This window comes from Phyllostomus hastatus, unplaced genomic scaffold (genome assembly GCF_019186645.2).
Source record: "Phyllostomus hastatus isolate PE091 unplaced genomic scaffold, TTU_PhHast_1.1 phas_contig_58, whole genome shotgun sequence".
Taxonomy (NCBI): domain Eukaryota; kingdom Metazoa; phylum Chordata; class Mammalia; order Chiroptera; family Phyllostomidae; genus Phyllostomus; species Phyllostomus hastatus.
Genome location: NW_025333916.1, coordinates 38,569,548 through 38,592,527, shown reverse-complemented (window position 1 = coordinate 38,592,527; position 22,980 = coordinate 38,569,548). Strand labels below are relative to the sequence as shown.

Sequence of the window (22,980 nt, the reverse complement as noted above, 5' to 3'; positions counted from 1 at the left end):
TTCCTTTGCCTTTAAAATTGTAAAAAGTGAGAGCGGAGGTGGTGCGATCTTCAGGTGTGCTTTGCTGTTCACACAGTGGTAGATTTGTTTCCTTTAGGGAAAGGTATTTTGCGAATAATCTTTTACATCTTAGTTAAATACTTCTCTCCCATCTTCCCTTGACTAGATTTGATATAGTTTAAAATTTGAAAATAATTTGAATTTTTCCTGGGAGTTGGTTAGATTGTGAGAGGAAGCAGGGAAGTGACAGAGTTCCCACTTTGGGTCAGGCTGGACTGTCCCCACCTGAGGTTGTAGTGGCTGGAGAACTGATTTGGGTTAAAATCTAAATACTTTTGTCTGCTGGGCTACCAACATGGATATGAGAGCATCATGCTAGTCTTTTACTTAGTTTCTATGATTTGAAAACGGTGAAGGAGGAATGTAGTCCCTAGCTCCCTGTAAAGCACTGAGAAGGGTTTGGGATTTTACCGTAATTGTAAGCCGATGGTTAGCCTGTCACAGTTTCATGGGTGTTGCAGAAGACATGAGACTCCTGGTTCAGAGACAGAGGACTTTATTGCTAAAAGCACAGTGAGCAGCATGAGCTTCATGTTGGCACCGACTTCCCCTGCTGCCACCCCCCAGTGCCCCCTGTGGAGGGGCCCTGGTGAATCACTGTACGTGCACTGGATGTGCGTCATAGCCGAGGAACCCAAGTTTAAGAAACCCGCAGCTTTTATAATGACCGCATGCAAACCCAACCAACTTTTGTCCCAGAAGGAGACATTGTCTTTATTACACAGGACAATAAACAAATCTGTCCTCTGTTCTTAGGAGACACTAACTTCATCTTTCAGGACTGTTTGCTATACAAACATCCTTGGAATAGATAATCCAAAAGAAAAGTTGACTCAGAACAAAAGTGCATGAGATACACATGGAGAACTGCTGATATATCTATCAGTAAGTGTGTGTGTATATATGTACACACACACACAACACACACAGAGATGGCTCCTCTTGAAATCTTAAAGCTTTGTGACTTCATCCATTTTTGCCCTTGTCCAACTGAGTGTTCCTGACCTTCAAAAGTTACTTCTTTCTTTGTTTTCCTCAAATGACTGACCACTGCCTTCTCATGCTATTATATATTTCCTTTTTGTTCACACCAGTTGATATATTTTCTGATTTCTTCTTAGACTATGAACATACAGAGGGCATTTATGTTCATTGTCTAGTACTGTGCTTGCTACTTCGCAGGCTCACTCAAATAAATGTTTGTTGAATGAATACATGAATAAATGCATTCTTGATTCCTGTTAGCAAAAACAAAAATTTGTGATATCTACTATTTAATCATATTGTTCAGAGGATACATACAATAAAGCAGAAGAATTAGTAGAAAATTATTCTAAAACACTTGCAAATGTATTTCAACTGCAAACCTTAGCTGGACCTGTTAATGTTTAAGAAATGGATAGGTTTTACTCCTTTTTAAATTCTCCCATATTGGTGATGTCAGATTTCGACCCTAAGAACTGGTGCACTCTAAGACGGCTAGCCTCGCAGCAGATCTGTGGTGGTGGTGGGAGGAGATGTTGGCTGTGAAGGGGATGCCATCAGGCAACCTAGTTAAGACTCCTGAGCTTATTCCACACCGCGAAAGGCCTCTGATGCCAGCTTCTGCAGTTCATTATGTTGCTGTGGGCCAGAGGTGAGCAGGACGATGACTAAATCTTTCCTCTAGTTCATGCGTGGCCTGCTTCTGCCCTTTATAGTGTACATGCACTTCTTTCTTTTACTCTACGGATAAATTTTCAGGTCAGCCCATAAATAAATAACTCAGGAGAATCTTTGAAATGTGAATTTATATTGTAGCTTTTGAACTGGCAAGTAGAAATTTTTAGCAAGAAATTTTTAGGAATGATTATTACATTTTAATTATCAAATAAGTCACATTTCTTCTTTGCATTAGCTGAAGAGCAGAGATAATGTTCCAAAATACAAACTTAAGAAAATTACATTCAAATTTATTTCCTAGCTTTTATAGGTTTAGGTAAGAAGAATGAATTGCTAACCTGGAAGAATTGAGGATGAACTTAAAATAGACGGATGTATTGTTTACGTGTTTTTAAATGTAAAAAATATTGTTTTGTCAAGAACCACTTTAAGTTGATGAATATCCTTTGACTATCCCAGCCTGGACCCCACTGGTCCTCTCCTCACCCTCACGTGGACACATCACTTAGTGTCGCTCCTCCCTCAGAAGTGACGTTGGTGGGCTGGCTACTCAACCAGGTAAACTCCCCCACTGTGCGCTCAGTCTCCTTCCCTCGTTTGTTACGGTGCCAGACACTTAGTAGGGAGTCAAAAGATACGTATTTAATGATGGAACATAGATTCTATTTCTAGCACTGTCTTTACTGTGAATCGGGGACTGTGTCTTCCTGCCTTGGGAGTTGGTCAAATTCAGAATACAGCTGCCTGTGTGATTCAGCTTCTCCCAGCTGGAACATTTCTAGTTTTGGCTCATTTACTTGGTCTTTTCTGGAAGAAGGCTTCACAGGTAACTCTGGAATTTGCTCTTTTTGGCGTTGTTATTCATAGACTCCTGCCCTTGACCATGCCTGCTTGTTGACTCCTAGCATTGGCAGTTTAATCCCTGACTTTGGGCAATTTATCTCCTAGTAAGGACCCCTTAGTACTCCAGGTATGACCAAAGGTACGGCAGCCCCGTGGCTCAGAAGGAACACAGGTTTTTGTTCTGCCTGAAATAATGGCAGCCTCACGGGGAATAAAAAAGAACTTAAGCACTTTGGGATGTTCTACAGCGACTTTGGTTTTGAAGTAGGCTCATGCACATACGCACAAATATTGCTCTTTCCGACATTTCTAGTTTTAACTTCAAAATGAATATTTTAATATATACAGGCTGTTCACAACAATTTCTAAAGTAAAAAAGTGCCAAAGGGGGCATATATTACTTCTTAAATAGAAACTTGAACATTTTAACCAGACCCTTTGGGCAGCACAACTTTTTGTATGTGGATGGATGTCACTGATACAAGCTGATCTGTAGGACGAACTGCTTGTTTTGACCTTGCATACGGTCGAAGTTTAACCTATGCTGTATATTATTTACTGGCTACAAACAGGGATGTGTCTTATAACCCATGTTTTCTCACCTAAAAAGATGGCAGTCACGATCCCTCAAGGTTAAAAATTAGGAGGATCAAGGACATTTTGCAAACTCAGAAGTGCTTTACAAATATTAGGCTGGTGGGGAGTGTGGGGGCAAGGGGACTTGGAGGAAGCGGACTCACCAGGGACCTGCTGGAAGTTCAGGGCCTGGGAGCAGTGAGGGCGGAAGGGCTTCCCAGGTCAGTCTGAAGAGCAGCCGGGTTGGGAATGACTGGCCTGGTGCCTCAGCATGTGTCCTACGTAGGTTTTGTTCACATCAAGTGTCCCTTCTTTGGAAACCTATGTGGAAAGTGGAAAGATGATGTTTGGAAGAAGTAGATTGGCTTCTTTCATTATAGGCCTTGTCAATTTCAGATGGAGTATCATTCCACCTCGAAGTTCTATTTTTCTGATTGTCTTGAGTTTGAGAGTTAAAAGATTAACTTTATTGTACCCCTGTCCCTTCCTTCCTTCTGCCCTGGTAGGTAAGCACCTTGAGGCTAGGGTCTATGTCTTGAATTTCTTTTATTTATTGTTATTCCTAAAGCACCTGGCTAATTATACAAAAGGAAAGAGCTCTGTAGGTAGGTGCTGGTTTAATTGGGCTTTATTACTAGGGGGTAATTAGGCTAAGTCTTGAGTGGAGAACATTGAGAAGGGCAGATCCAGATGAGAACATGGCCCACTTATATTGTAAAAAGTGTATTGTTTATTTAGTTAAAAATAGATACTACTTAGCACAGGCCAGAAATAGATACTGCTCGTTAAGAGTATGGCAGCCCTACATCTGTTGTGCTGAACCTAGGCAACTGGAGAGAGAAAAACAGATGAGTTTTTCGCTCACTGCTAGAAAACGTTCTTTCAGAAACTGTTATTTCTAGAAAGGTCAGTTCTGAGCTGCTGCTGGTGTGTGCGTGTCACTTTAGTATGTGCTGGCATCACGCTGCCATCACATCAAAGCCATCGTCTGCTAGTTGGCATTTTTCCTGTTGGTTTCTCGGGAGTGACAGTCAACACAGTATGGGAAAAACTTCTTGCAAGGACACAGCACACATTTCTAAGAAGAAAGACTACAACAGCATCAACTTAACTTTGTATATTTGTCGTCCAGAGGAAAATAACTTCAATCTCTTTATCAAGGACTGTCTGGCCCTCACTAAAATTTTCTTTTCTCCTTCCCTGGCCCCCCATGGTTTTCAATTAGTTCTGTTTTATAAATAGAGAGGCCATACTGATATTCTCCCCATAGAGATAAATAAGGTTATAATTAATTACTAATGTTACCAGGTCAGGATTCTTGAGGAGTCTTTTAGTAATCAAATTAGGCATCTGTGGGTAAGAGAGAGGAAAGCTACTTTGAAAAAGTATGAATTTAGGATTCTGGAACTTTTTGAATAAACATTAATATGTGGTAATGACAGTATGCTTTAAATTATACACTTTATATCATATTAAACATGTTGATTTATAATTAGATATATAATTAAGGCATATATTAAATACGTATAAATTGATAGCTTTTTTTAAAGCAGTTTTAATTTCACAGAAAAATTAGGTGGAAAGTATAGAAATTTTCAACACACCCCCCTGGCCCTTCCACCCCTTCCCCCCACCCGGCTGTCAACATCTCTCACCAGAGGGATGCACCTACACTGACACATTGTCATCATCCCAAGTTCATAGTTTACATTGGGTTCACTCTTGGCTTTGTGTATCCTCTGGGTTTTGACAGGTGTATAATGATGTGGATCTCTCATTACAGTATCACGCAGAGAAGTTTTAGCGCTCTGAAAATCCTCTGTGCTCCGCTGTTCATCCTTCCCTCTCCTCTGACCCCTGGCCACCTCTGATCTCGTTATTGTCGCCATAGTTTTACCACCTCCAGAGTGTCACAGAGTTGGAATCATACAAGAGCCTTTTCATATTGGCTTCTTTCACTTAGTAACATGTACTTAGTTCCTCTGAGTCTTTTTGGCTTGACAGCTCATTTCCTTTTAGCACTGGATAATATTCCACTGTCTGCATGTATCATTTACCTACTGAAAGGCATCTTGGTTACTTCCATGTTTTGAAAATTATGAACAAAAAAGTGTGTCTTTACAGGCAGTCTCTTATGCTCTTTTCTTTTAAATAAAGATTTCTTTAAAAATAAAAGCGAGTGGAATTACAGTATTGCAGACACCAAGGAGATGGTGAGGAGGAGGTGCTCGGGGGTTGGAAAGGTCAGTGAGCCCTGGGCCACTGGTATCCTGTTCCCACGTGTTAACTTCTTACCCAGCTGGCAGTGGGGGTAGGGCCTGGTCTCCGCCTTCTGACAGTTAATGAGGTCTCGGTTAGGATTGCCCCAGACACCAGCAGTGTGCTGCTTAGACGCACACTCTGTGATGTTATGCAGACGTACCTCTGAGTCTTCGTGTGAGCATCTCCCAGTCTGGGACTTGAAGCAAGTTTCTTCCTGAGCCTCGATTTTCTCTTGCAGAAAATGTGTCAATAACAGCTTCATGGTGATGTATGCACAAAGCCTGGCCCGGAAAAAGTAGTAAACAGGCGATTATTATTATTATTATATTAATTAATTATTTTTCTAATCATTATTATTGAACTTACTTCCCAAGTTATTATAACTTTTTGAAATTCTTTTCCCCCTACAAAATCTGAGCTGCATGAGAGCAGATACGTTTATCTGACTTGTGCCTGGACGAGTTTCTGACACACTTAATAAAAAGCTGTTGAATGAATCAATGAGCTTTCCAAACAAACTGATGGGCTTTATAGAAGCTGCCATGTTCCTTTTGTCTGTGTTCCAGCAAGACTGACTACAGATTTGCCGTGAAGGAGCATGAATAATAGCAAGAAGTGTTTGTCCATAAATTTAGGGCCAGTAATACTGGTAAACTGATTTTTATCTATGATTTCTTCTCTAAGTAAATCTATCGAGTAAGGATTTCTCCTCCTGCTGGTAGAACTGTTCAATTTACTTATAAGACATTAGAGCACCATGTCTCTTTCTGATGGATAACATGGCAGTGGTGATAAAAAGTTTTTTCTTTTTCTTTGAAAATTGTTTTTGTGCTTATTTTTATTTTTATATTTTCATATCTTTTTTTTGCATTGGCAATTTAAGGGTGATCTGATTAACATAAAACATTAAAGTTGATGGTAGAAATCTGAATCTGAGTCTAATCAGAGAATTTGCCAGTGCTGATGGTCTGTTCATCGACGTTTGCCTCCTAGATGGTTTTCTTGCCTTTGCATCTCTTCAGGTCTTGAATTGTGTATTCAAAGAACTGTGGTTGAGTGGCTGCTATGAACAGAGGGCTGTGATGGCCAGACAGACCCCAGCTCTCAGGTGGGGGAAACTGAGGCAAAGGGGTGTGTGATACAAGTGCAGCTCCTTCCGTCCATTGCTGAACTGGATGATGTCATGAGCCAAGTGCTGTCATGTTCGGTGGATACCTAAGGAGGAGTGGGTTAGGGACAGGAATTCCTAGTTTCTCTCTTGTTGACCTCGCTGCTAGGTTCTGACAACTCTGGTTTACAAGCCATTCCACGAGGCTGATGACAAATAGAGTTTTTGCTGTAACCTCTCCATCTAGGGGAGGACAGCATGGAAAGGCAGGCTGCGTGCCACAGTGGGGACAACTTGAGCTTTGGCGTTAGACCCACTGCCACTTGTCTGTTCTGAGAAATCGGTTGGAAAAAAGAAGTCAGGTTTAATGTGAGGTCATCATCAAGGGCATTGTCCATTGGTTGGCATAGTAGCCACAGACCCTGGTGAGATCAGAGGAGGTTCACCCCAAGGAGCTGCAGGAAAGCGGGGCCCAGTCTCTGATGCAGTGGGGGAGTGGGCGTTAGCGGCAGAGCTGTGCAGGCGGTTATTTTAAGAGTTGCATGTTACCCTGTGTGTGAGCACAGGAACTGGACACTGCCTGAAGAAGGACTACATTGACTCATTTATTACGTGTCCACTTTAGTGAATGCTGTTGAAATAAAATACTGAGGGTCAAGGCATAATTTTGTTGTAAAATTATTTTAATTCTCTTTTTCTGATGCAGAAAAATTAATGATGGATCACATAAAAGAAGACTATCATCTTCTATTTTACTGTGTTGCTCATTCTTAAAAATCTGACTTAAGATCTTCAAAAGCTGCCATGTAAGGATGGGGCTTTGCCAAGCAAGTCCAGTGTCAACTTGAGTAAGAGGTATTATGCTTGTCTTTGGTTCTTTCTCTGCTGTGTGAGGCCTTCAGTCAGTTCAGGTTGGGCCTTTTAAATGTTCTCAGACTGCAAACACTTAAGTGCATTTATTTGGAAGAAATTTGCTTCGACATTTGCTTCGACATTTGACATATATTTGATCATTTTACCTATGCATTCTCACCAAGGAATTCAGTTTGTTTAGGGGAGCAACTAAGAATCATTCCCTGAATTGTTCTGTTTCCTGTTTATACATTTCTCATTTTATTTATTTTAAATAGTCTGCACTGACTGGTTCACTTGTGTATGTTTTCCATGATCACACAGCAAGAAGAAAGGCACCAGCCACGTGTAGGTGAGGGCAAAGTGGTACCGATGCTCATTGAACATTCCAAAGCTGAAAACTGGAAATCCTGAGTGGTACTTGAAGGCAGTGTATTACAGCCAATACTCACTTGGGTAGCCTATTAGATAGCAATTTGCACTTTGGATCGTAATGCATGATAACGTTAGAAATAGCGCACCCCTTGGCCAGCAGAGTTCTCACAGCCATGTGCTTCTCCTGCCCCAAACTTTGCCTCAAGGACACTTTTGTTCTTTAAGTTTTAAAACCCTGCTTCACTGTTTAATTCTATTTGAGCTATTTCAACTATGCTATTTGGAGAGTGGTTTTTCTCAAAATTTTTGATACTCAAAATGGATATTATGGGCCAGACATATTTGTAGTATAACCCATAATATTTAGCACATTCCATCGAGTTGAGGCAAAGTCCGTCTCTGCCAATCCCCTGGCTCTCTTCCCAACGGCGGCTTTTTTGTCACCTTACATCGGTCCCATGACAGGGAGCTTGTCTCCTAGGAGGGACTACTGAGATAGCTGTTTTATGGAGAGCCTGATGCTTTCTTCCCTTTTACACAATTTTATTTTATTTTTATTTTTAAAAAGATTTTATTTATTTATTTTTAGACAGAGGGGAAGGGAAAGAGAAAGGGAGGGAAAGAAACATCAATGTGTGGTTGCCTCTCATGTGGCCTTCACTGGGGATCTGGCCCACAACCCAGGCATATGCCCTGACTGGGAATTGAACTGGCGACCTTTGGTTCACAGCCCATGCTCAATCCACTGAGCTACACCAGCCAGGGCTTATTTTAATTAGAATTTAAGAAACTCTTGTATCTTGGGCCAACACAGCATTTAGTAATAAGCATCTATAAGCAAGTTTTATGAAAAAGCTAACATTTTCTTTTGACCAATTTTTATTAGAACCAAAGGAACGCACTGTTGTTAGCTTATTTCGGCATTCAAGTCTAGTCAGTTTCTTTCTAGTTGGGCCAGAGCTTCTGAAGGACACTTGTGGAAGTCACTGTCTGTGTCACTTGCCTGTCTGTGCCCCAGAAAGCCTGGACCTCGGAAACCATGTGTGAGCCTGCCTGAGATTTCCAGTTGTTCAAAGGGGGCTGGTACTCATGAAAATGTTAATTTGTTTCTCTCTGGAATTAAATGCAAAAGAAATAATAACCAGAAACCATACCAATCAAACAATTGATGAAGAAGCATTTCAAAAGAGCATTGAAGGCTGTGTTGACTTAAAATGCAAAAGAATAAAATTTTTTAAATCCAATGGTAGATTTTTTTTTAAATTTTTACTTTCCATATTTATTTCAATATTTTATTCAAGTATGCTGGGTATTGAGTGTGAACAATCTCAAGAGTACAATGATAAAGATCTGTTCACTGACCTTTAGGCACTCACATCCTAGTTACTGTACTACATGGTTTGTTTCCGATGGTAGATTTCAAATAAACCTACCATCTCTCTGTTTTCAGAAAAAGACGCCCAAATGGGAAAATTTTATTCTAGGAGAGAGCAAGTAATTATAAGGAAAGACTTGTGTTCTGGGGACACACAGCATTAGGTTATAGGACACATCAATTTCGCAATTGGTTAACCTGAGGACAGCCTCTTATGCAGGTGTGTGGCAGGCATACGCCTTACGCAGAGGCTGGGGTTCAGTAGACAGACACACGGTTAGTTTTCCTAACCTGAGGGCAGTAGTGGATAACACAGGCACAGGCAAATAGCAGAATGTCGTGACATTAGAACATGGCAGTCCACAGTGGTCCTTCACAAGCAAATTACCTGTGAAAGGCAGTGTACATTGTGTCTGGAGTTGTTTTATGAGTGCCACGTGTTATACATCTGGCAAGATGTGAAATGCCTGGTGGTGTGATCCAGACACGTGGTTATTCTGACTTCGGCTCCGTTCACGTGAAGAAGGATTTGTGCAGATTTCACCTCAGGGAGGAGGAACGGGTGGGTGATTCAAGTGAGGTGGGGGTGGGGGGCCGCCCAGGTGAGCACTGGCTGAGTGTTTCCTGCAGTACTGATGCAGAACACAGACTGCCATAGACCCTGAGAGAAACGTGGGGGATAACCAGTTTCCTCATGGTAAAGGGGGGAAAAGATAAGGATGCTGACTACCCAGTGTGATTTAATGCTATCCTGGAAATTTTGTGCAGTGATACCGTATAAAAAGGGACACAGGGAAAGATGAATGTTGAAATGGAAAATATTAAATTCCACATTTTGGCCCCCACAAAACACAAGATAATCAGTTATAAGTATTAGAAGAAATAAGAACTTAGGTTAAACTTTCAAAATAAATATGCAAAAGCCAACAATTTTCTGTTTACTAGCAATAATTGGTTGCTATATAATGACATAATGTGATTCCATTCTTGATGGCAGCAAAAATACAAAACTATCTAAGAATTAACTTAAAAGAATGTATAGGGTGCATATAACTGTTTGGTGTCTCTTTATCTTGATATTGGTTTTCCTAAGGTTTTTGGTCATCAGATCGTCTTGAGAGCCTTTAATTCTCCTGTTTAGGGTTTGTAAGTTTGCTTTCTTTGGTTGGAGTTCATTGCCTGAGGCTGCCAGGGCTCTGTGTATAGGAGGTTCTCAATTTCCGGTGCCTGCTGTGTTCCTAGTCAGTTCAGGCAGCTCCCTCCCTCTTCAGCCCAAGTACTCACCCTGGTAGTTTCATTGTGAAAGCCGACACCCCTGCTGCTTGACCCCATGGGGCTTCCTAGTGAATCTCCGTGGCTTTAGTTTCTCTTGTCAGTGCATCTGTTGCTTCTGAACTTGGAGCAGCCCTAGAGGCACTACTGTGTTTTCTAGGGATCTTTTTAGTTCGTATTCGAGGCTGTGATTTTCTGTGCAGGGGAGGCGCTCCTTCCAGTCTCTCAGAAGTTCCTCACAATTTGCGGCCCACATGTCATTTTCTTGTTGACTTTCTAGCACTCCGTGAACATTTTCTTTTTAAGTGCACATATCCTCTTTGTCATTTGCAGGCCCTGAGGATGGGAAGAAGAGGCAGCTACATGTGCTCTGATGGCCATCTTGTTCCCACCCAGGAACAGGACATGAGAGCTCACGCAGGGCCCCCTGGTAGGGTTGCCAGATAAAATATTGGGCTGCCTATTTGAATTGGAACTTGAGATAAACAATGCATGACTGGGTTAGCATAAATCTGTTTTGTACTTACTCTAAAAACATAGAAGTACCCACTGTTTATCTGACATTTACATTTAACCTAGGAGGCTGATGTTTATGTGCAATTTAAATTCAGTGACAAATTCTGTATTTTTATTTGCTCAATCTGGCCATCCCATGCTTGGTGTCTGGTGTACAGAACTGCACTCACTCTACAGGTGTGTGGGTGATGGAAGTGGACACGGAGGAGACAATGACTCACACCGCAGGGATGCGAAACAGGAGTTTGAGGACTGGATCCAGTTAAATGCTAGTTGTAAGTGAGACCAACCCACGTCGTATAGGTCAGGTGTTTTCTTAACGCCAACTTTACAATTGCCATAGTCTTTTCAGGCTACTGTAACAAAAAGCCATATGCAGGTGACTTATAAACAACAGAAACTTACTTCTCACAATTCTAGAGGCTGGGAATTCCAAGATCTAGGTGGTGGCAGATGTAGGGTCTGGTGGAAGCCTGAGTTCTGGTTCATAGACAGCATCTCTTCATTGTGTTCTTATGGGGTGTGGCAGGGGAGAGGGAGCTTTCTACAGCCCTTATTATAAGGGCACTAATCCCAATCCTGAATGCTCACCGATATGATCCAAGGTCCTACCTCCTAATACCATCCCCTGGGTTTAGGCTACAACACGGGAAATTGAAGGGACACATTAACACTCAGGCCATAGCAATAAATATGGATGATCCAAATAATGCTTAACCGTGACTAAATTAATTTCTGACAGTACATATATTGATATTAAGGATGAAGAACACTTCGAATGTGATACCATAGTCTACTGAGTTATAGCTAGTCGTTAGCTTGAGACGTAAAATAACTCTTCAGAAGTATTATCAAAACATGCTCTTTAATTACAGTTCTTCTGGTGTTTCAATTGAGTATCATTAACTTCAAAGATGTTGAATGGTGACTGTGACAGCTAGCTAACTAGCTATTTGCATACAGCCTCCTGATGACATGCTGAATAAGAACCAGTGTGTTAAAACAAAGGGATCATGTAAGGAATGTTTAATATTTTCCTGACTGTGGGAGGTCAATGAAATAATGTCGGCGACTAATTATTGTTGACATATTTGTGAAATGGTTGTAAGAACTATTAACAAAGCTTTCATTTTTATGTAACAGAGGATCATGTTTTGCCTTAATCTTTGCAATGAGGTCATTTGTAAAATGGCATACATTTTAATGGTTTCAAGTTGGAAATCCATTCCTTTTTCCTCTGGAAAAAAAATCTGTGGCTGTCGCCAATTCATTTTCTCCTTTCATTGTTATTCTCAGGTGACAGAATTTTGATTTGGTTCTTCCTGAGACCCCTGCATTGCAGAATGATTCTGTGAGTAGAGAATTAGCTCCCAGGAATTACCACGTTTAGAGTCATTTGACTTCGTATCTGTGTATGCACATGTGAGCCATGCTGCCTGTGCCGAGCAGAACAAAGTAATTGACCTTGACATTATCTATATCTTTAATAGGTTTTTTATTCTTTGTCTAATCCCTCACAGCTGCTTTGCCCTCCTCCCCCTTAAGTCTTTGAGTATTTATTATTTTAAAGTGCAATCATTTTGTAATTTAAGCTTTCGATCTGATTTGCTTTTTTCTTCCAAACCTTTTGATATATAAGAATATAATCTAAGGACTTGAGGAGTACATACCTGGGCAAGGGTAAACCAGAAAATAAAGAGAAATAACACTCAGGATTTTATGGCAGCATTTTAAGCTACCTTTAAGTGGTTAGTAATTTACTCCCCTGTCTGTCTATTCTCTTTGTCATGCTGTGCTTGGTTTTGGTACATGTATTAAGTAAGGGTAATATGTGCTTTTTAGGCACTTAGAGCTTTGTTCATGCTTTTGTTATGGGTGGTATTTGCTGTGTTTCTGTTCATGTACTGGTTCCCATTAGCTCTGTAGTCTGGTATGTCACTGTTAAACATGATCACCTGGGTTCCCAGGTATTTTACAAAGATAGAAGCAGAAGCCTTTGCCATATTTGGAAGTTGAGAGAAGAGTGAGAGCGAGAGTCAGAGATAGAGCTAGAGCTAGAGACAGATAGATAGACAGATAGATAGATAGAGATGGAGGGGTAAGATGGGGCGGGACGGGAAGGAGAAGGAGGAGAAAGGGGAAAGGGACAGAAGGGAGGGAAATTTCTAGAGACAGTGATGTGGAGAGAGGGATGGGGAAGACATGGAGAGAGCCCAGAAGAGAGAGAATATGGTGGAAGAGAGGGGGTGATGGAGGGAAGGTAAAGAGACCCAGAATTAGACAGTGAAAAGCCTTTGTCAATAAATGCCATTCGCAGGAAATCTCTTCATAAGTAAAGTGCTTCTGAAGCCAAATAGGTGGCATGATAATTTCATCCAGAATTTTATACTATAGGATCACAATAGGAAAAAATCTGCAGTCCTCTGAGATTTGGATGGGAGTTAATATGTACTCTTTATGAATTTTTAAATCCCTAAGAATGCTATAAAGGCAAATGGAGAGAGTAAAAGGAAAGAAGACCCATTTACTTTCCTAGAATAAATGATCACCAGCCCAGTGGTCAGGAGGGAAGCTTCCACAGAGCAAGTCCGAAAACCTGAGCCTTTTCAGTTCCACTTCTTTGGCTAGTGGTTTTCAATGCTGGAGTTGGTCCTCACCTCCTGAGAGCCAGCTGGATGCACTTCTTCCCATCTCCATGTTCACTGACAACCTGGCTGTGGTGGGAGCATTTACACTACGGAAATTGGCAAACACCACAAATCAGGGCTCTCTGGAAAGCCGATAATTAAACATTGACCAGTATACCACTGGATGCCCTTCCAGTGCCCTGTATGCATGTTACTTGTTACTGGATGCCCACACGGGCTGTTTTACTTCCCATCCGCCTTCCACCCAGAATGCTGACCTCTAGAGATACCCGCCTGGGTAATGTCTTGTGCTCTTGATTTCTCTCTTTTTCCTCCATCAAAGTGTATTTGCCCTGAGTGAATGTCATTGCTGTGAGCTGCTAGTCTCATTGGATGGCTCCTGATGTAAGGCCCCTGAGCTGTGTTGAACTGGTAGCGTATTTTTCCTTGGTGCCCTGTGAAAACATGGCAGTAATCTGCATCTTCTCCGGGGTCAGACAAATCCATAATCCAAGTGGAGGGAATGTACGACCTCATTCAGCCCACAGGTCACAGTGCTGTCATCTGCATCCCTGTGTACGCCACTGGCCTTGGTGACCACAACCAAAGGCATGTTGAAAGACCAAAGAAAAGTGTCAGGTTGACAAATACAATTTTGGGGGTCAGTGACATTTCATGGGGGAGCAGAGAGACTCTTTATGTTTTGTTTACTGAACCATTAGTTCAATTTCAGCACAAAAAAAATGGTTCGGAGATGTGATTTCCACATTGTGCCTCCATCAGGGGCAGTGGATGGACCTGGCATTGCCAGGGTGGCTGACATAGGTGGGCCTGTGAGTTAGAAATCTTTCCTGGGGGTGGCCCTGCTCTTCGTTCAGATCGGAAGACAAGTCAATGACAAGCACATCTTCTGACGGGAATTTTGTCGGTGGTCATTCGTTGGTGGCCTCGTCTCTATGAGTTGGCCTTCTGCGGCACCTCAGGGCTTTCCGGCATCTCTGTTGTTATTATAGCTGGCCTCCAAACCAATGAGTGGAACCAAAGAGTGGGAAGGGAGAGAGAAAAAGGGAAAAGGATGTGAAATATAGGCTAGAAATAGAAGAGCTAAGGTTGTTAAGTGACTAAAAAAAACAAAAGAAAAGGAATCAAATCTCTAACAGTTGAAGCAGAAATCTCTAAAATTTCCAATAGTTTGTCATAATGAACAGAATTCAGTAGGTTTGTAGTGTTGTTAGTGATGGTATTTTGTCCCCCAGTTTGTTTGCCATAGTTTGATGGCTCAGAGATGACTCTGTCTGAATTGGCAACTAGAAGTGGAAAGCAACGTGCTCCTCATTGTGACCTGAGGCAAACAAAGTAAGCCCCTCAAAAAAGGACCACTTCACAGACCATACTTCTTGTACCCTAAATTGTCAGCTAAGTGTAAACATGAGTGATGCGGCATTAACGACACCGGACAGATATTTTGTAACAGGTTCTCCAGTCTCTTAGTGGTTCAGGTAGGACCTTCACTGACAGTAATAAACTGTCGCTGCCTACGGGTCCATGGATCTAAATTTCCCTGGCGTGATTCATCCCTGTCTTGCCCTGGATTGAGTCTAGAAAGTTATGAAGGAGTCGAGCAGTGAAGGCTGCGGCCGACACGCCTGATTTACACACTTCTCATGCTGCTGTCTCTTCCACGCGCGGTGGGTAAGTTATGCCGCTGTCAGGAGCTGGGCTGGTTTCCCTTCTCCGCAGGCTGGAGGGCCACGGGTACCGCACTCTTCCCTCCGAGAGGCAGTAAGAGCCGATGTGTGGTGTACAATCTTCTAGATTAATTGAAGAATACACATGGCTTATCATACTCACAAAAGCAGGGTTGCCACCAAAAACAACTCTAATTGGCTAAATAAATAACCCCAAGATTTCATTGCCTGCAGCCTGGATGCCCCTCCTGACCAGCAGCAGCTAATGGCTGATTTGCCTCGGTCAGTGAATATTCCCCTATCCGATGTAAGGAGCCTGGAGACTTATTTTGCTCACTTAGGGCTTATATTATTAAACTTTCAAAACAGCTTAGGGTTCAGGAAGATTGTAAAAATGAAGTGATTTTTTTAGCATTGTAATTTTTTAATAGACAAAAATAAATGTGTTTGTTTTTCTATGGCTGAAACCAGGGGTTCTTAACTGGTGGTGAGTTTTGCCTCTCAGGGGACATTTGGCAATATCTGAGGACCATTGTGGTGGTCCCAACTTGGTGTGTGTGTCTGCTAGTGGTGTCCAGTGGGTACAGGACGGGGTGCTCCCAAACATCCTGCCGTGCACAGGGCGCCCCCCACAGAGGGGCCCCTGTGATCTGGCCCCAGATGTTAGCAGTGCTGTGGTGGCAAAACTCTAGTTTAAACAGACTCTAAAGAGAAAAAAAAATGAGCACTTGTTAGGGAGATGCCTGGGTGGGCACCTTGTCCATTCTTTCAGTTGAGAGGTATTTTGTGAGCGCCAATTAGGCTCCATGCTGGTGAGGGGCAACGGTGTTGAGTGAGCTGAAGGCCATCACCCCAACACCTGTGGAGGCGGTGTTAGTGGGGACCAGCCACCTCCAGGGGGACTCCCAGCCTGAGGTGCCACTCAAGAAGAATAGACTAGTCATGAGTCGTGGTGGGAACAGATACTACTCTCATGCTGTATTTTTGCTGGACAGTGAGAAATGATGCTGGAATGGGGCTCTGACAGAGGAAACCCTGCTACGTATTGTTAATAATGATCACTTCAATTAATGACTGCACTTTATTCACATTCCTAGAAGATTCGTGTCAGGCACGAGGAAACCGAGGCTCAGCAATGGCAAGTGGCGTGTCTGGCACCCCCAGCTGACACGTTCGCTGTAGAGCCAGTGCCCGTCCCATGCCCCCTCCTCTGTGCCCTCCCTCTGTACCAGCGGGAAGAGAAGCAGCGCTGTTACTCCAAGGAGAGCAGGTGTTTTTATTTCTGAAAGTTGTGGTATGGTATCTTACTAAAAGTTATGACAAGGGATAATGGAGAGTTGTAACGGCTGAAATGACAAGCACACATTTAAAAGTAATGAGGAGCTTGGTGAAAGCTGTGGACCAGTTAGACTGATTCAGCTCGAGAGGCAGAGACAGAGCGTTTGGGGCTCTCAGAGGCCTGGAATTCCGACTGTTGGAAAGTCCCTCTCAAGTGCTTAGCACCTTGCTTGGCACGGAGGCGTCCTTTAGTCTTCAGTAGTGAGAAAGGAAATTTAAAAAGCAGCTAACAGTGTGGAAAGCTGTTCATAATTCAGGAAATGTAAATTAGCAACTGATTTTCACCTTTCAGACTGGCAAAGATTAAATAAGAATGGAAATCCCCAAGGCATGCAAACGCTGATGGAGGTTTAGGAAGTATGTGTCGCATTAATTGACCTGGCAAGTCCATGTCTAGGAATTTATCCCGTATTTATTATCACCTAATTGTGCAATGGTAGAAGATGTTTATTTTCTTTGTGTTTTTAGTAGTGCAAAAAGCCTAAATGTCTTCAAGAAGAGACCTGGTTAAATAAAATAAGGAGTAACACATTGTCCTTAAAAGGAATGGAGCAAGACTGTACTTTCAGGGATCATTTCTGTAGTCTGTTAAAAGGAATGGAGCATATCTGTTTTTGCAAACCTGGAAACATCTATGGTGCATTGAGCAAATGAAGCTGATCGTACAACAGCACGTGTCATCCCTTGTGTCTATGCAGTTGGTCGTCAGTACATGGAATGTGTTTGGAAGAGCCCCCACCAACCTGTGCTTGCCGGCCACCCCCATCCGATGAGTTGGATTCGCGGGAAGGAAGGGAAGTTTTGTTTTCATTTCGGATGATTCTGTTTTAGAGATCGCAACTATATGTTCATTTAAAATGGAAAACCTTTTCATGGAAAATACATGAGCATCTGTTTACTGAGCACCTGGTAATGGCCGGCTGCCCTTCTTGGCGGTGAAAACACAAATATGATGAGTCGTTTCTCCTGCTGTGGAGGATCTTCGTCTAACTTTCACACCTACTGGCCAAACCCCATTTTCTGTTTTTGGATGCTTAATTACTTCATTGCTCTAGAGAATTGGGTTAAAATAAAAATAAAGTCATTTGGTACTATGCAGGTGAATTATTTTTCTGCATATTTCTAAAAAATTTTTTGGATTATTATAGAATATAAAAGAAATGTTATTTTAGGTCTGAGATGCTCACAATGGAGAATGCATTCACGGAGAACCTACTATGTGATAGGCTCCAGGAAGATATTGATGAGTAAGAAATATGTGGCTCTTTCATTTTAAAGTACAGTTGAGGAAACAGACAAATGAGGAACAAGGACTTGAATGTGCCATTGAAGTTAAGACGGGGGCTGTGGAGGAAATGGGCATGGTGAAGATGGTTGACAGGCTGTCCACAAGAGCCTCTCTGAGGACAGGATGTTCAAAAGTAGACTGAAGAATGAGAGACCCCGCCGTACACAAAGAGGGGAGTGTTCCAGCAGGTGAGAAGAATGAGACGGGAAACAGCTGGCTGCATTGAAGACTCCAGTGACTCATGAGAGTTGGCTGGAGTGAGGGCAGGACAGGCAGGCGGGGCTGGCAGACAGGAGGCAGATGGCCCTGCTTTTTGCAGAGTTACCACTGTGCACAGTGGAGCAGTTGTCTCATCTCGATGATGGAAATGATTCTGAGAAGACGGGCACATCGAGTAAGTAGATTCTTCTAGAGGTAGAAGAAGATTAAGTCCACAGCACCTGGTGGGTGTCCTCTCCCAATTACTTAGAAACTCTCTCAGGTGAAATACCAGAATGTCCTAAAACAATTGGTTAGGTGATTCTCCGATATGCCTGTTTACACCTTGGTCTTTTCCAAGCCACACTGCTGTTTCCTGGTGGGAAAGTCCGCCCTCACCTTTCTATCTATCTATTTAGATTCTATCTATCTGTCTTGATTCCTGTCTATCACAGCTGGTGTCCCTGTGTGTCTGTCTTTCCCCTCTGAATTCCTTTAACTTGCAGATGTTTTGGCTTAAACTTGCCCTCAGGCTCAGACATCTTCAAACTTGGCCTCAGCCAGGTGTGCAGGAGGTGCTCTGACTCATTAGAAAGTCCTTTCTGCCCACGGAGGAATTTGATGGTCAGAATTCAACCCTGAGGGAGTGAACTGTTCACCCTAGAGAGCTTCTTTCTCTTACCACCCACAGCTTTTACCAGCGCCTCCCATGTTGCAACACCACCATTTTTCTAGTGCTCCTATGTCAAAGTAACATGGACCATGAAACTGCTACCTACTGAGAGATTTTTAACTTTTTTGGTTGTTATTTTAAATCCTTTACATGACTAGGTGATCTAGCAGTTCTTTCCCTGCTGCATTTTATCATTCATGTAAATTATGGGAATAGACCCCCCCCACCCCCCCACACTGAAGAAATGAACAGCTTAAAATATAGAGCAAAGGGATGGTCCCGAGTAAGGAAATGATTTAATAAATAATGCTGTATAAATTACATGAATATTTTGCAGTTGTTAGAAGTCCTGCTTTTAAAGAATTTTTACTTTATATGCATGGAGATGTATCTTAAACGTGTTAGTCAATAAACACCAATTCTATGTACATTTAGGTATTATTATATAACATATATTTTTATATATTTAGGAGTAGATAAAAGACTGCAAAGAAATGCACCAAAATCATAATGGTGATGATTTTTTCTTTATACTTTGATAAATTTTCTACATTGAATGTATACAGATTCCCCAAGAAAGAAAGAACTGTGAAAACATTAAGAACATATCCAAAAGTGATAAAAAATTATTATGATGCAGTTTTCTTTGGCTGTCTCCACCCCCCTGCCCCCCTGCTGTCTTCTCCCCCTCAGGATCTGCTGTGTTAGACAATCCCTTTGGCTGTGGCCCCGGGCTGAACTAAGGGTTACTTCTTGCCTACAGAAGACTACGGGAAAAACTACGATACAGCCTCAACAGGACTAACTCTGCTCTTTCAGGGCAACACAGGGCAGGAACATCTCATTTTATGCCTTATTTGCACAGCACAGCATTGATTTTCTAAGTCACATAAGGTTATCAAGGGGTGCCATCCAAGAATAAAAATCAAATCAAAACAAAACTCTTCCAGAGCACTACGTGATGTCTTGTTTATGCTCAAAAATGTCAAGAGGCAGATAGAAGGAAAACAAAAGTCAAAAACAAACCAAACACTGTGAAGCTTTTAGAGAAAAAGTGGAAGAAAAATTTCCCAAAGGACAGATGCCCTTTGAAAACACACAACTGGCTATATGTATTTTGAGAGACAAAAGCGATGAGTTGACAGCTCTTTTTTTTTTGGTAAATTAAAAGTAGAGGGCTGTTTTTCATAATTTGCATTACAGATCTTGCAGTGTAAGAGCACCCCATCATTTTACTAAGATCAGATGGTTACTTTTCTGCATTCGTCCTTCAAGTGAAACTGGAAATAAAGATGTACGAGGGAGCATTGAATTTAGAGTATGTTTGCTTGTAATTGTATCATTCAGCTAGGTATTTAGGTATTTAACAAATCTTGTTACCGGAATACATACAGACTGAGAAAACTTCCTCAACCTAATACACGTAACTTATGAAACTGAGTTATGTTGCATATTTTGGATATTTTAAAAATATCTCTGGCTTATTCTCATCAAACCAGAAACTAGTTGTTTTAGCAACAGTCTCTTAATTTTCCAAAGTCATGGCTAGTTCTAAAGCCAGCACTGAAGCATTTCCTGTCTCTCTGGTGGTTATGGGTGGTGGGAAGAGGCCACGTCATTCTGTCCCTGCCTGACTCAGTCAGTGACAGGGAAGTCTCAGGAAAGAGGGCTGTGCACCCCGGGCAGGAGCAGACCTGCTCTGTCTCTGTGCAACTTCATTAAATCCCAGCAGATTTCTCTCCACTGGGCAGTGTACTAAGAGACCCACAGGCTGGGCTCCCGCAGGAACTGAGAGGTCAGCTCTGTTGTTTTTAGGCCCCATCACGCCTGTTCACCCTTAGGGCTCCCACATCGCCCTTCTTGTGCACTTATGGGTGCGGTCTGTGGATGTGATGGAATTGGGTTCTCCTGGTTCTTAAGATAAACCTGGCTTCTCTGAGGCCCAGACCTTCTCCAGAGGAGAAAGCAGAGTCTTTCTCAAAGTTCTTGTCTCGAACTTCCCAGTGCTCTGGAAAAGCCTTTCTTCTAGGCCACCTCCTCTAACTGAGCAAGTTCTCCTTATAATAATTATTAACTACTAAGGTTTTGATCAAAAGCTAGGATCTTTTTTCCAGCTCTGTTGAACAAGACTTGAAGAATTATGCCTAGCAATGTCAGCACCAATTTGATTGTCAGATGACGTAACAAGCAGCCCCCGAATCTCTGTACGTTAAACAAATGTCTCCTTCTCATTCTTGCTCCCTGTGCATCTAGGGCTGCCAGAGGCACTGCTCTGTGTGATCCCTGCTCAAGTGGCAGGCTGACTTCTGTGGCTGCTGTCACCTGGAGCATTGCTGTCACCGTGACAGGGGTGAAAAGAACATGGTAATATCGAGCACTGACTAGCAAAGGCTTCAGAGGGACACTGGTCCCTTCCACTTACATCTCACTGGCCAGAGAAATCACATGGTAATGGCCTATGTCAGGTGTGGGAGGGGGGACTCTACCAGGAAGACAGGTGAACAACATTCAGGAGGATCATAATACCTGTCATTAGATTTCTTGTTTTTTTTGTGTGCCAGGTGTGGTCACCCCAACTTTTGCTAGTGTAGCCTTGCCTCCTTTACTTCCCAGTGCAGGTGGGTTCTGTCATGATCTCTACTCTCCACACCGGCTCCCGGAGGGTGACTGAGTGCTCAGTGCTGGACAGTAGTGTTGGACAGAGATGGCTGTAGCATCTGGTTTTATCTGTTTTCCCAGGTTGCAGGCTCTCAGCCACTGCACAGAACCGCTGTAGAATTCTTGAGGCCATCAGTGCAGGGGCAAGGAGTTTGGCAGTCCTGGGACTGTTTTAACTGTGCTGGCCTGGGTAATGCAGCCCAGGGAACCTCATGTGGGTAGAGTTTACTATGCGTGGAAGCTAGATTTCTCTCTATCTCTCTGAGTCAAAAATCTGTGCTCCATCCTCATTACCGTATTGAAATAGTGAGAATTCTCCTAACATGGCTGTCTTATTAGATACTATTTCTTGAGAATATACCATGTTGCAGACATGGGGACAGCCCCTCTGCGCACTGTGTCTTTTAGTTCATCTTCAGTTCACAGAGGAGTTGTAGGTGGCATGCCCAAGGTCAACACACATTAATTTACAGAGCCAGAACTGAAGTCTACAGTTGTCTGACTCAAAGCTTGCCCTCCAAAACATTTGTGCTTTGGGGTTTCAATAAAAGTATTCCAACTTCCCAAGCCTTTTACAAAGTACTCCCTCCATTCTCGCCCATTGGGAGTTTGTTGCAGGAAGAAGGTTGCTTTGAATCAAGGATTTAAAACTTTTTGCCCTTGGTAGCTTGAAGAAGAGTGGGGTGGGAAATAGCCATGAGCTCACTGCAAGGGCCTCTTACCTACCCTGCTCACAGTCCCCAGGACTTTCTGGATTCCAATCAGATGGGACAGATGGCCAAGGGCTGGCATCCTGGCCTCATGACTTATAAACAAGCTAGATAATCTCTTTTGGCCTCATTTTTCTCAAATGTAAAATGGGGACACCTTCCTTGCAAGGACCTTATACATGAGGTGTTTTCTTTACTTGCTTATTGAATGGTGGTAGCTTTTGAAGGATGGAGTGGTATTAGCTTTCTCCATTGTCTGGCCGCCTTCCCTAGCCACCCCACCAAGCTTTCCATAAACATGGTGTTGTGTCAAATGCCCTAGTCGTGACTTGCCACCCAATGACACTCGTAAACCCCACCAGAATAGAAAAATTAACCTCATGGAGCAGGTAAAAGTGGAAACTGGTACCACAGTCTGGAGAACAATGGCAGTATGTATATGAAAAGCTTCAAATATGTGTGAATCTATTAACTCCATGATGTAGCTTCCACAGATTTGTCCTGAGAAAATAATCAGAAAGATTTATGAGAAAGTTTGTGTGATGTCATGATAGCAGCAATGGGAAACTGCAGAAATGTCCAGCCATTGAGGACTGGCTGAATTAACAGCTACCACCATTTGATGGATAGCTTTGTAGCCATTTAAACCATGATTTTGAATATTCAAGGGCATGGGTAAAAATAGAGTAACCCCAGTTTTATATAATAGAAATAAATTTACGTGCATAAAAATTTACAGGTAGGCCATACCCCCACATGTTACCAGAATCCTAATTCACCGCCAAGAGATCACTGATGGCTGTTACTTTCTTTTTACTCTTCTTTTTACTCTGTATACTCTTTTGGAGAATACATTTTTATATTCTCCAAAATTTATTAATAATAAAGATATATTCCAA

The 22,980-nt window shown here is 42.3% G+C and overlaps 1 protein-coding gene and 1 pseudogene across 1 annotated transcript in view; both read left to right on the top strand.

Moving 5' to 3' along the window:
- Nucleotides 1-22,980, top strand: part of SEMA5A (semaphorin 5A) — a 441,285-nt gene that overhangs the window by 52,676 nt on the left and 365,629 nt on the right. The gene's annotated exons all lie outside the window — the stretch shown is intronic.
- LOC123825062 lies at nt 17,108-17,193 on the top strand (annotated as a pseudogene).